Source organism: Toxorhynchites rutilus, chromosome 2, assembly GCF_029784135.1.
Source record: "Toxorhynchites rutilus septentrionalis strain SRP chromosome 2, ASM2978413v1, whole genome shotgun sequence".
Lineage (NCBI taxonomy): Eukaryota > Metazoa > Arthropoda > Insecta > Diptera > Culicidae > Toxorhynchites > Toxorhynchites rutilus.
In genome coordinates, this window is record NC_073745.1 from 29546337 (window position 1) to 29557562 (window position 11226).

An 11226-nucleotide genomic window follows, 5' to 3' on the forward strand; every position below is an offset into this window, starting at 1 on the left:
GAATATGGTTTAAATTGATGAAAATTGGAAGCATTCCTATTTCCCTATACATTTGTTCTGTCCATTTGTGTGCTTTCCCGAACAGAGCTGTCAATAACGGGCAACTTATGCAGTCGCTAGAACAGAAACAACGGAGGGTGATAGCGAAAAGAGAATATTTGCGAAGTAAACTCCACCCTTGCATAGAAAGTTAGCTGTCGCTAGCGTATAAGTATTGCATCTCCTCTGAGGAAAATTCTCAGAATCTTTCTGTGCCCGAAACAACAAAGGTCGATTATTCTGCTTGTCTTGTGTTTTATGTTTTCCCTCGAATATTTCACATGAAGTGTGGTTCGATGTTTCATTTTTATCGCTGCAACTGTGTGCATCTGTTAGACGAGTGTTTGAAGCTTGTTGAATGGCGATGCACGGAAGATGCCTTCCGTTAAATACTCAGTGCAAAGCGTTCCTTTTATATAAACAAATTGCGACATATGATCATCTAGTCTATTGTTCTCGCAAAGGCAAGAAAGAATTTTTGCTTCTCGAAATGATTCTACAAAACCACCCGTCCCGGAAAATTTCACTAGAGTTTTTTTATGAAATTTTCGACGCTCATAATATCCGAAATGATAAACCAAGAAATTAAAAAAAAAAGATTGCGTAGTCATACGTCCTAAGCGGTCGTGTCTCGGATAGAACCATTCGAGCAACATTTCAATTGATTACTAACTGTCCAGCAAACATTAAATCGTATAACTTTTGCACATGCTAGGTCGCATATAAATTTGTATCAAATTATAATCGTATAAAATATCAATCAAAAGATGCATCATGTGTATCCGAAATCGTATAAAAAGCAAAAAGATTAAGTCGTATATCGGTATAACGATCATCCTAGTGTCGCGATATACAATATTATATACGCACTATATTTTATTTATTTTATATAAAATTTCGGTTCAAATCGCATATCAGTATAAAAAGCATTTTATATACAAATTTATTTTATATAAAATTTCGGTTCAAATCGCATATCAGCATAAAAATCATCGTATATCGTCATATACGGCTTTATATGCGTATAAAATATGGCATATACGTATATCGCCTCCCCTTTTGCGTGTATATGCCAGTTGTATGCATCATATATCATCCAAATGTGTATTTGATGTATGTATCCAATATTGGATACGGAAATATCCTACTGATGGGGAAGAATAATCTTCAGAAGCTATCCTGTTGATTGCGATTGATTGAAAAATCACAAAACCTAATGTATTTGGTCACAGTGTTACATGGATAGAAAACTTTAAAATAAACTCTTTCATATGAATGTAATTTTAAATTCCCAGAGGAACTGGCAGATTATTTTCCGGATCTTTCTCGATCCAAACGGAAAGAATTCCGTGCGTGTATGTGTGTGTGTAGCGGCTGCTTCGAGATCTTCCCGGGGAACCGTTTGTAGCATCACTCTCCTCCTGATGGATTCCCTTCTGGCCTAAGGTGCACAAACAGGCTCTTGGAGACACCGTTCATCCGCGCTTTCATGATAAATGAAGAGCTTCACCACAACAGCGACAACATGCTCCAATCGCTGTTCAATTAGAACTGAGTGGATTTCCGAGCGGCGCTCGCTTATATACCGATTGGTGATTTCAATAGCCTATTTTGAAAGCAAATTTAAGACTATTGAAACAAGTTTTTGGATCAGAAAGTAACAAGTATAGAACGCGTAGACATTTTATCTTTCGAATGAAGTGTTTATCATACCATTTCGTTCAGTTGTTTAGGAGCTATTAACACTCAAAATCTCGGTCTCCGGCGTAACGCTTTCGTTTTCGAAACTTTGATCCCGGTATAGAAATGAAAGACGTAGTCCTACGTCAAAATTAATCAAACATAGTTCAATTACTCGTTTCCCCATCCCAATGACTGTTAAATACTATTCATTGTGTGTGGTTCGCGAATTCAAATGTCACTCTGTGCCTATGCGAACCTATAGCTTTTTTGGAATGCTCCAGAGTTTGATTAACTATTTTCTTTGTATTTCGTTACATGCAGAATTTAGCAGGTGTAAAACCACAATATGAGCATGCTTAATAAGGAACGTGAAGAAAATGTGGCGTCACACATTATCACGACGGTTCGATTCCCATTCTGGCTGGGGGATTTTTCGTCAAAGAAAATTCTCCCGACTTGCTTTATGCACTTACTTGCCACTCCAAAACACAATTGAAGCGTGCTACTTGATATATGAAATCTCAGCTAAGTACTACTAATAAAAATGGTGTAAGTAATACCTACGTTGAGAAGGCAAATGTTCCACTGTGAACGTTAGTGCCATTCAAGAAGAAGCATCGTGGAAGAACTCCTTGTTAATGACGAATCTGCAGCACAGTGAAGAATGGCAGACATGTAACAAAGAAAAATAACATACTAAACAGTTTATTCTTAAATTTCGTTTCTTTCTAAGGCGATATCTGAATTGCGAAAATCGAATATCGTCCACAAGCGTATTTAATAAAATGATTTGTTAACCTACTTAAATAATACGGTCGTGTCTTGGATACTACTGACTATAATGTTTCATTATCATGTAGTAGAGATTTTGATGCCAAACAACACACCTTGAGACGGCGCCAGTGATTCTGTGGTCAGCGTAACAGCCTCACATCCCGGTCGAATGGTCCGAATCCAGCTGGCGTCGTTGGGATTTTCTGAGGCGAAAAATCTGTGGTTATGAAAAAGTTGTTGGCCTTTTTTTAATTTCAATGTCAATGAAACGCAAATAGTCGAATTTGTCGGATTAGCCTGGTCTTAAGAAAAACATAAGAACTTTCTAGTACAGGGATTCGCCTCTAATCGGACAAGACCTGTAATGCGACACGAATAATTGGACATTTTTGTAAACATCCTTTGTGCAAATTTCTACAACACGATAAATGTTTAGGAGTATTTTCAGCTTCGTTTTGGGTATTTTCACACTTTTATAATTTTCTAATTTGTTAGGTTTTCAATATTTTTTTCTGTTTTAAATAGTTTTTCAATTTTTTTTGTTTTTTTGATATGTTCAATTACAGGTCACAATCGCCTCTATTGCGACACTGAGTGGTGCCTAGGTATGTCCAATAGAGATCACTCTCTGTATATGCAAAAAAATCATTTTTCGACATAATCATCCACCAGAGAAAATAATCCGAGTAAATAGATTCGTTCGTACAAACAATTGTTCGTGCTTCGAATTCTATCGTAGGAATACGAATGGACAAAACTCTCCTGGAATGTAGCATCTTTGTAAATAAATAAATAAAACTTTTTCATCTATTTCTGTAAACGTGAGTTTTTTGGATAATTTAAAAAAAAATTGATGAAATTTACAAACTAGTAGAGAGCTACGATTGCTGATCTTAAGCAATTTCATATCTTAAGATGAAGGTATGTTTCATCATTTTTTGACGTAGGACTACGTCTAACCGGAATATATAGGGGGTGAAATGGAAATCTAGGCACTGAACAAGTAGGAAAAAATGCAAGATTTGGAACGCTTATAACTCGAGCATTTCTCAATAGATCGCAAAGGTTTTTGCATCAATTGATAGGAAATATATCTACGCATCTATCATAATGAATAACATTTCATTTTTCTTGAGATAAATAATTGAATAATTGTGAAATATCAAGCATTGTCAAAATACACTATGTGCCCATTTTTGATTGGTCCATTTTGTGCTCCTCAAATCGTACCGACCAAAACGGGCAACCAGAGCAGCAGCGAAATAGAATGAAGCACGATTGGAAAGGAAAAAGAAAAAAATGAACGAAACATTGGTCGCAGTCTCACACATGCGTAATTCTCGAGCCAGCCAGTCAGCTTAAAAATCCCCGCTCCGCTGCCGTAACGATCATTCTCATTCAAACCGTACACCACATCGGTTCGCATCACAACACATCAACAAACCAACCCAAGCAGCCATGTCTGGACATGGTAAAGGAGGAAAAGTGAAGGGAAAGGCAAAATCCCGCTCGAACCGTGTTGATCTGGAGTTCCCCGCAAGGGTAGCTAGGCCGAGCGCGTTAGTACCAGTGCACCAGTCCACCTAGCCGGCGTTATATAGTTTCGGCCGCCGAAGTGATCGAGTTAGCTGGCAAAGCTGCTCGCGACGATAAGAAAACCCGCATTCGGAACAGAACACATTCGGTTCGGTGGACATCAAGACAACAGGCAGTTGCAGCGAGTGGCGAGTGGCAAACGCAATCGCAAAACGGCACTGCTTTGGTGGCAAATCCAGAACAAGGCGGCATCGAGGGCGTTCGAAATGGTTTTTTTTTCAAAACCACGAGTACTAAGTTTTCTAAATTGGAACCATTCCATAAAACAAGGCGCTTTTCAGGGCCATTAAACCTTTCAAAAAAGAGTTTAGGAAATACAGTTCAATGCTTTCTAAAACATTATCCAAAATAATAATAAAACACAAATTGATTTTTTCATAATTTGTTTGCCAGGATCTGATGAGTATGTGAATTTGGCAGTTGTTCTGAGCTTATTGATAGTTGGGGACTTTCCAGATTATTCAATTTTCACCAATTCTTAAATTGTTTCCAGATTGAAAGTACAGTAATTTACAATTAGTTCGACATTTAGCTAATTAGACGGACATGTAATGCGACTTATTTAGTTGGACATTTTTGTAAACATAGAGATCCAAATTATGACCCCACATTGAAAGTCGACACTGTACCACTGTCATTACAAATGTTCAATTACAGGTTAAAATCGCCTAATTTACTGTACAACATGTCACAAAGCTTGATGGGAAGAAATTTTCCAATTGTGAAAGCTGTGGAGAGTGGCAACAAATCGCTAAACAGGAAGGTTTAGCCGAACAAGATGATATCGAGTGACAACAAAACAATAAACTCTTTAGATTGAAGATAATTTTGTGATCCTGAAAAGGCCCCTTTTTAGCCTGCATGTGAATCCAACGAGCGAACAAATCGTAATGAATGTATTTTTTTGCCATCGCTCCCTTTTAACGCACATTCGTTCGTCTCGTTGGACTCGCCCCTTTGGCTGAGTCAGCCGATTTGTCTCTATCCTGTGAGTGTGTACCGCTAGAGTATAAAACACGCGGACCCCAAAAAAATATCTTATTTTCTTTCAAACCGTAAACCCGTGTGGTTGTACGGCATCGGCATCGTGGACGTAACAAAGGAGGACAAGTTAAGGGAAAGGCAAAGTCTCACTCGAACCGTGCAGGTCTCCAGTTCCCTGTTGGTCGCATTCACTGATTGCTCCGCAAGGGTAACTAGACCGAACGGATTGGTGCCGGAGCACCAGTATACCTAACAGCGATTATAGAGTTTCGGCCGTCGGAGTGCTCGAGTTGGCTTGCAAAGCTGCTCACGACAATCAGAAAACCCGCATCAAGAAAAGAGCAGCTTCGGTTCGGCGCTCATCAAGGCAACAATTAGTTTCAGTGAGTGGCAAAGTGTTTCTCCGGCACGTCGCATTAAATGTAATTTACTGAACAATATATCACAAGCTGGATGGGAAGAAATTTTCCAACTGTGAAAGCTGTGGCGAGTGGCAAACGCAATAGCTAAACAGGAAGGTTTAACCGAATAAGATGGGAATATCGAGTGATAACAAAAAAACAACAGCAAAGGTTCTTTTCAGAACCATCAACATATTCATAAAGAGTAAACAGTAAACTAATCCATTTTTCAGGTAGATAGGTAGGTATTCACGTAGTAGAAGAAAATAAAACAATATATTTAAAATATATATTTAACAAAAGCTGTCCCCTTTGTATAGTCCTACGTCACTCCGGTTATGTCCCCGACATTACCCATCCGTCTTTTTTTATTTTTCCATAAAAAATCCAAAAAAATCACGGTTACAAAATTAGATGAAAATGTTTTATTGGCTATAAGAATCATGTATTCCTATAGGAATCAACAAAAAAAACCAAATGAATACTTAACTATTTGAATCTGAGGAAAAAACAAATTATTATATTTTTGCTTATCCTATCGAAAACATGATGGGTACATAAGATGCACTTTCGATCACCTTCATAGCTAAAGTTCGAATTTAAAGGCTTAGTCCATTGGAAATAATCACAAACAAAATGGCCCAGGTACCGGAACAGGTGAATCCAGACCAAATTTCCAACCACCCCTCGGATTAATGCTCGCTGTTTGGGAACAACAATTCCACGAACACTGTCGAATGATGCAGAACACCTATGCAAATCGGAAGCAAATGACAGCTTCGCGATCGTGCATTTGTGTGGGTGGGCACGGTAGACGACGTGAAACGTACACAACAAAGAAACGATAGATACAAAACTATAAACCTATCGTGCTCGGGTATTATAATGATGATGTTGCTTTTGCTGTTTTTATTTTTTTCTGCGTTTATCGTTCTTTTTACCTTTCAACATATTTGATTTTTTCAGTGATTATGAATTAACCTTTCTTAGCCTCATCGGATTCGAAGCCAAGGTATTTGCATAAAATATTTCAATAGATCCATTTGATTGTTAAGAGAAAAATTGATAATTAGAAAATAATATGCCTCACCAGCACTGCTGCAGCTTCCCACGGTGCATTGTTAGGTACCGAAATAGTACAACCCAATAAAGTAATCCCTGCACGTAAATCCAGATTTCCTATGTATAAGCATGCAGAATGCTTCCGCGGCAATCTCAAATATCACTTGAAGTCCTGAAAAACTGTCCACTTGCTCAATCGTGAGCAGCAAAATCTTCAATTTCCTTCAGTCGTCGAACGCTTTGCACAACTACATCTCCAGAAAGCAAAACAAAAACATATCACCAATTTTGTTTGAATCGAGAAAAAAAAGACGGAACACGATCACGACTTTCCTGGGCACACGAAAGAGAGAAAACAAAATACACGATATTATATTATTCAATCAAACGCACGTACAAACACGCACACACTTCAACGCGACCGTCGCCGCGTAAATAATTGCGTTTTTCGATTATTCCATTCACAACCGCATGAACACCCCAAACGGGAACACACCAGCGCAATTTTTTCCAGCTTTGTTGTTTGTTTCACACACTGTTTTCCGTCTCGTTCTTTGTTCTTACGAAGGGAGTTCATTCGCTCGCTCGCGCACGCACACAAACTGCTGTACGCGAAGGCTACGGCAAAAAAAGGCAGCCAACTCTCAAACTCTGATCCTTTTCGACCCAAAAGGTGAGCAAACAATAGCGATTTTCTTACACAAGTCACACCGCAAATACGAATTCTTGACGTCAACGCGATTACCGACTACTTCTTGATTGTTTTTCTACAACTTTCAATCCACTCCCGCCGCTAGAGGTTCACTTTTGTTGCCAAAAATCTCCGTCTGACATTTTGCACTTTCGACTTGTTGGCTGGCTGTGTGCTACATTTTGCCCAAACTTGCTGCTTCTGCTACTCGCAGCATAAAAAACACGCATTCATCGGCCCCAGTGAGCGGCAGAGAATCGACCGTTGTGCGAGAGCCCGGGGTGCGCAAGCAAGTTCAGTGACGGTGTGATGTTTTGATTTCGCGCGGCATCATCGACCGGTTGGCACAACTGGACGGAAGTTCAATTCATGATGTTAATGGAAAATTTTCTATCAAAATAGATTTTGACTAAACTATGCGATTATGACTATGCATCGTCTAATTCTGAGCGTTTATTGCTAAGACATTTTTAATGGATTAACGAGACTTAAGCACCAATCAATTCGGGCTTATTAATCTATAGCAGTATAATTAATTACCTTTTTATTAGTTAATTAGTGTTGAAATGAGAGCTGCTTATGTCTCATACATTTGTGTAGATCGCAAGCCTTTTCCCCGACGGATCAGTGCAATGCACCCCGAGATTACTGGTCCATTTTCATTCGGGAACCAATCGATACCAACGACCCATCGTTCGATACACAATCCAAAGGCTCAGCGCTTTGGCCGGGTCGAAGTCCACCACGATCGAGCTCACCGGAACCAAACTGGAGAGTCAGCATAACCGTACGCCACGTTAGGGAACTCAGCTCAGGCCAATTAGTAAGGAATAAAGTCAGTCTTAATTCGATGTTCAAGAGAGGTAGTTCGGTTTTAATTTTTTTTAAATCTCTCCAAAGCCCTAACTGACTACCCTTCCCTGAGCCTCTATCTAGCTAAATATTTACATAGTTTGCACTCTCTGAGACCCGCAGGGACGAATGACCTTTGGGTTAAAGTCCCTTCAAAAACAAAAACAGAACTCTCTGAGACTTATGGGTCAGGATCGACATGTAATGAGTTAAAGGCAAAGAAGAATATAAACTTTCTGCACCGTAACCGTTCATGATGGTTTTGGTTCGTTGCTCGTGTATCATGAAGTGCGAACCGAAGCAGAATTGTCTCGTTCTCTTTTGTGTCATGGTTTGTAGCACGTAAAAGCAAAAGAATGTCACTGGAGGAAAAGATTTCTGTAAGATCACATTTGAACAAACGAAAGCGAATTACTCAGTGAAACGATCAATCGGCAAACACTGCGTATGTCTTACAAACTCATCTCCTAATTTCTGGTGGTTTCCAACTAAGGAATGTTCCAGGTCCTGCACTTAAGAAATGTACAAAACGGATGAAATCCCAAACGAACATGTCGTAAATGAGACCTCCTCTGTTCATATTCTCCGTCGGATCTCAAAAAAGTTGTAAAGCTTCAATAATGCTATCGTAGCGATCCATATTTGGAGCATGACGAGTAGCGATGTGTTTGTTAATGTAGTGGAGTTTCAGATAAATATCTGTACACGTGAACAAATTTCTTTATTGCATGAGCAATGGTCAACAGTGATTTTAACACAACATTTGATCTTACTTAATGATTTTTTCTCTGTTTGTTCACTTAAAAAGCCTACCTCGATATATATGGTAAAATACGTGACCGGAATGAATCACCCCAAAAAACAACTACAATGGAAACAACCGGTCAGAAAAAAAAGTCACAGGAGGGTGGTGTCCGAGACACGACCGCAAAGTTGACGTAGGATTCCGTTAGGTTATCTGTTGATTTTGGATATGTTTGAAGAATTACATTGTTAAACTCTTTGATAATGATTTGGTGGCCCTGAAAAGGGCCGTTTTGTTTGGTTGTTCACTCCTCCAGTGTTTACCGAGTGATGATGACAGAAGGATGGTAAACAGCCGTTGGATGGTGCGTATCAGATAAAAGATACCGAAGTGAAAAGAGATATGATGAAAACCGCACTCTGTGATCCTAGACGAGATGTCTCCTGTGATATATATGAATGAAATAAAGAAAAACAAAACTCACCAATCTATATATTAGGCCGTCAAAAAAGTCCTGCGGTATTTCCGCGAGGTGTCGTTGTAAGCGCGTAGTTCTAGTTGTATTCATTGTATCGAGTCATACTATAGCTTGTTGGAAAGGTATTTTTGCGCGCTATAATATAGTCCTTGACAGTGTTTTGTTTGGTTAAGTCGTTCGTGAGTTATAGTGTCGCAAATATGGAGCAAAATAAAGAGAAAATCCGACATATTTTACAGCACTACTATGACAAAGGCAAAAATGCATCTCAAGCTGCCAATAAAATTTGTGCAGTTTATGGACCCGATACAGTTTCCATTTCCACCGCACAACGATGGTTTCAACGTTTTCGTTTTGATGTAGAGGTCGTCGAAGATGCGCCACGCTCCGGAAGGCCTGTCGTCGAAAATTGCGACAAAATGAATTAGCTGAATTAGCCGAGAAAGACCGGAATAGTAGCAGCCGTAGCATCGGCCAAGAGCTGGGGATAAGTCATCAAACCGTTATTAACCATTTGAAGAAGCTCGATGTATGGATGCCACACACGTTGACGTAAAAAAACATCTTTGACCGTATCGACGCATGTGAATCGCAACAAAATCGACCCGTTTCTGAAGCGGATGGTGACTGGCGATGAAAAGTGGGTCACTCACGACAACGTGAAGCGCAAACGGTCGTGGTCGAAGCCCGCTGAAGCGGCTCAGACGGTGGCCAAGCCCTCACTAACGGTCAGGAACCATACAAATGAAACACAATTTTCTACATTACTCGAGAGTTAATCAAGCGAATGAAACCAAATTAGGAATATGGAGGTTTTAGGGTGCAATGAATGTTTAAATGTTTAGGTTAGACTCTCCCCCCCCCCCCCTCCCCCCCCCCTCTTTAAAAAGGGGCTACCATACAAATGAAACACAAATTTCTGCATAACTCGAAAACTAATCAAGCAAATGGAGCCAAATTTGGCATGTGAAGACTTTCCTTGGGTGAAAATGAATACAACAAAACAGACAGCTTAAACCAAACTACCTGTTCTCGAGCGGGAACACACCTTGGTTTTTATTTATGGAAATTGAAATAAATCGTATCATATATCAAGTCATTTTTAACACAACTGCTACCATATACAATTTTACACTTAAACTTATGCTTAATTTTCCACAATACACGATCGGTCATTGACATGAAACTTCACAAAGCAACCAACATTAAAATTCTAAATTTAAATTTTATTTGCTAGAATTAATCGTATCAATCACCTTACTCTCAATACAAAAAAAGTCCCCGACTTGCATATATTTGACATGCCTTTTTCCCCAGACAGCTTGGTTTTGATGTCTCTGTTAGGGAACACATTTCGGTGGGAGCAAAAGCTCCCCCTACTTTCATGTATTTGCAATGCTGATTTCCCCCAGACAGCTTGGTTTTGATGCCTCTGTTAGGGAACCGCCGCATGTGTCGTCAATTTTGACCAATTAGAAGTGGGTATTTCCGTTAGGATAGGGCTTGCGATTTTTCAATTGTTCGATAGTTAGTTTTATGACATATATTATTTTATTCAATATAAAAAATTGTTATGAAGTGCCGAAATCGATTGACGCAACAATATGTTCCCGAAAGACGTAATCCTACGTCAAAATGTGGCTAGAAATATTGTGGCGCGGAAAAAAAAATCGAGGGCGAAACTTATTCTGAGGTCAATGAAACGAGGATAAGGAAGCCGTCAAGACGACGCCATCCGAGTCGACCACCAACCCGCTGTCGGAAAAGGCAGTCTTTCGCACGTAAACCTGTGTTCCGCTGATTGCCCGGTTAGTTTGAAACATACGATTCGATCCTATGTCAGCATACATTACGGTTATTTTCATAACATAACATGTATACTCACGCACGGTATCACAGATCGTCTTATACCCATGATGTC

At 39.5% G+C, this 11226-nt stretch overlaps 1 protein-coding gene across 7 annotated transcripts in view; it reads right to left on the minus strand.

The window, feature by feature from the left end:
- The window catches only part of LOC129765194 (polycomb protein Asx), a 61541-nt gene extending 54083 nt beyond the window's left edge, over positions 1–7458 (minus strand). The window contains exons 1-2 of one of the 7 annotated variants that reach the window (XM_055765208.1): positions 7240–7458; positions 6568–6787 (exon numbers count right to left, since the gene is read on the minus strand). The gene's annotated coding sequence lies outside the window, so the exon portion shown is untranslated. Of the gene's footprint in view, positions 1–6567 lie in introns of all 7 variants that reach the window. The other 6 variants (XM_055765209.1, XM_055765203.1, XM_055765205.1 and 3 more) reach the window with 6 other exon arrangements.
- Positions 7459–11226: the final 3768 nt, after the last annotated feature.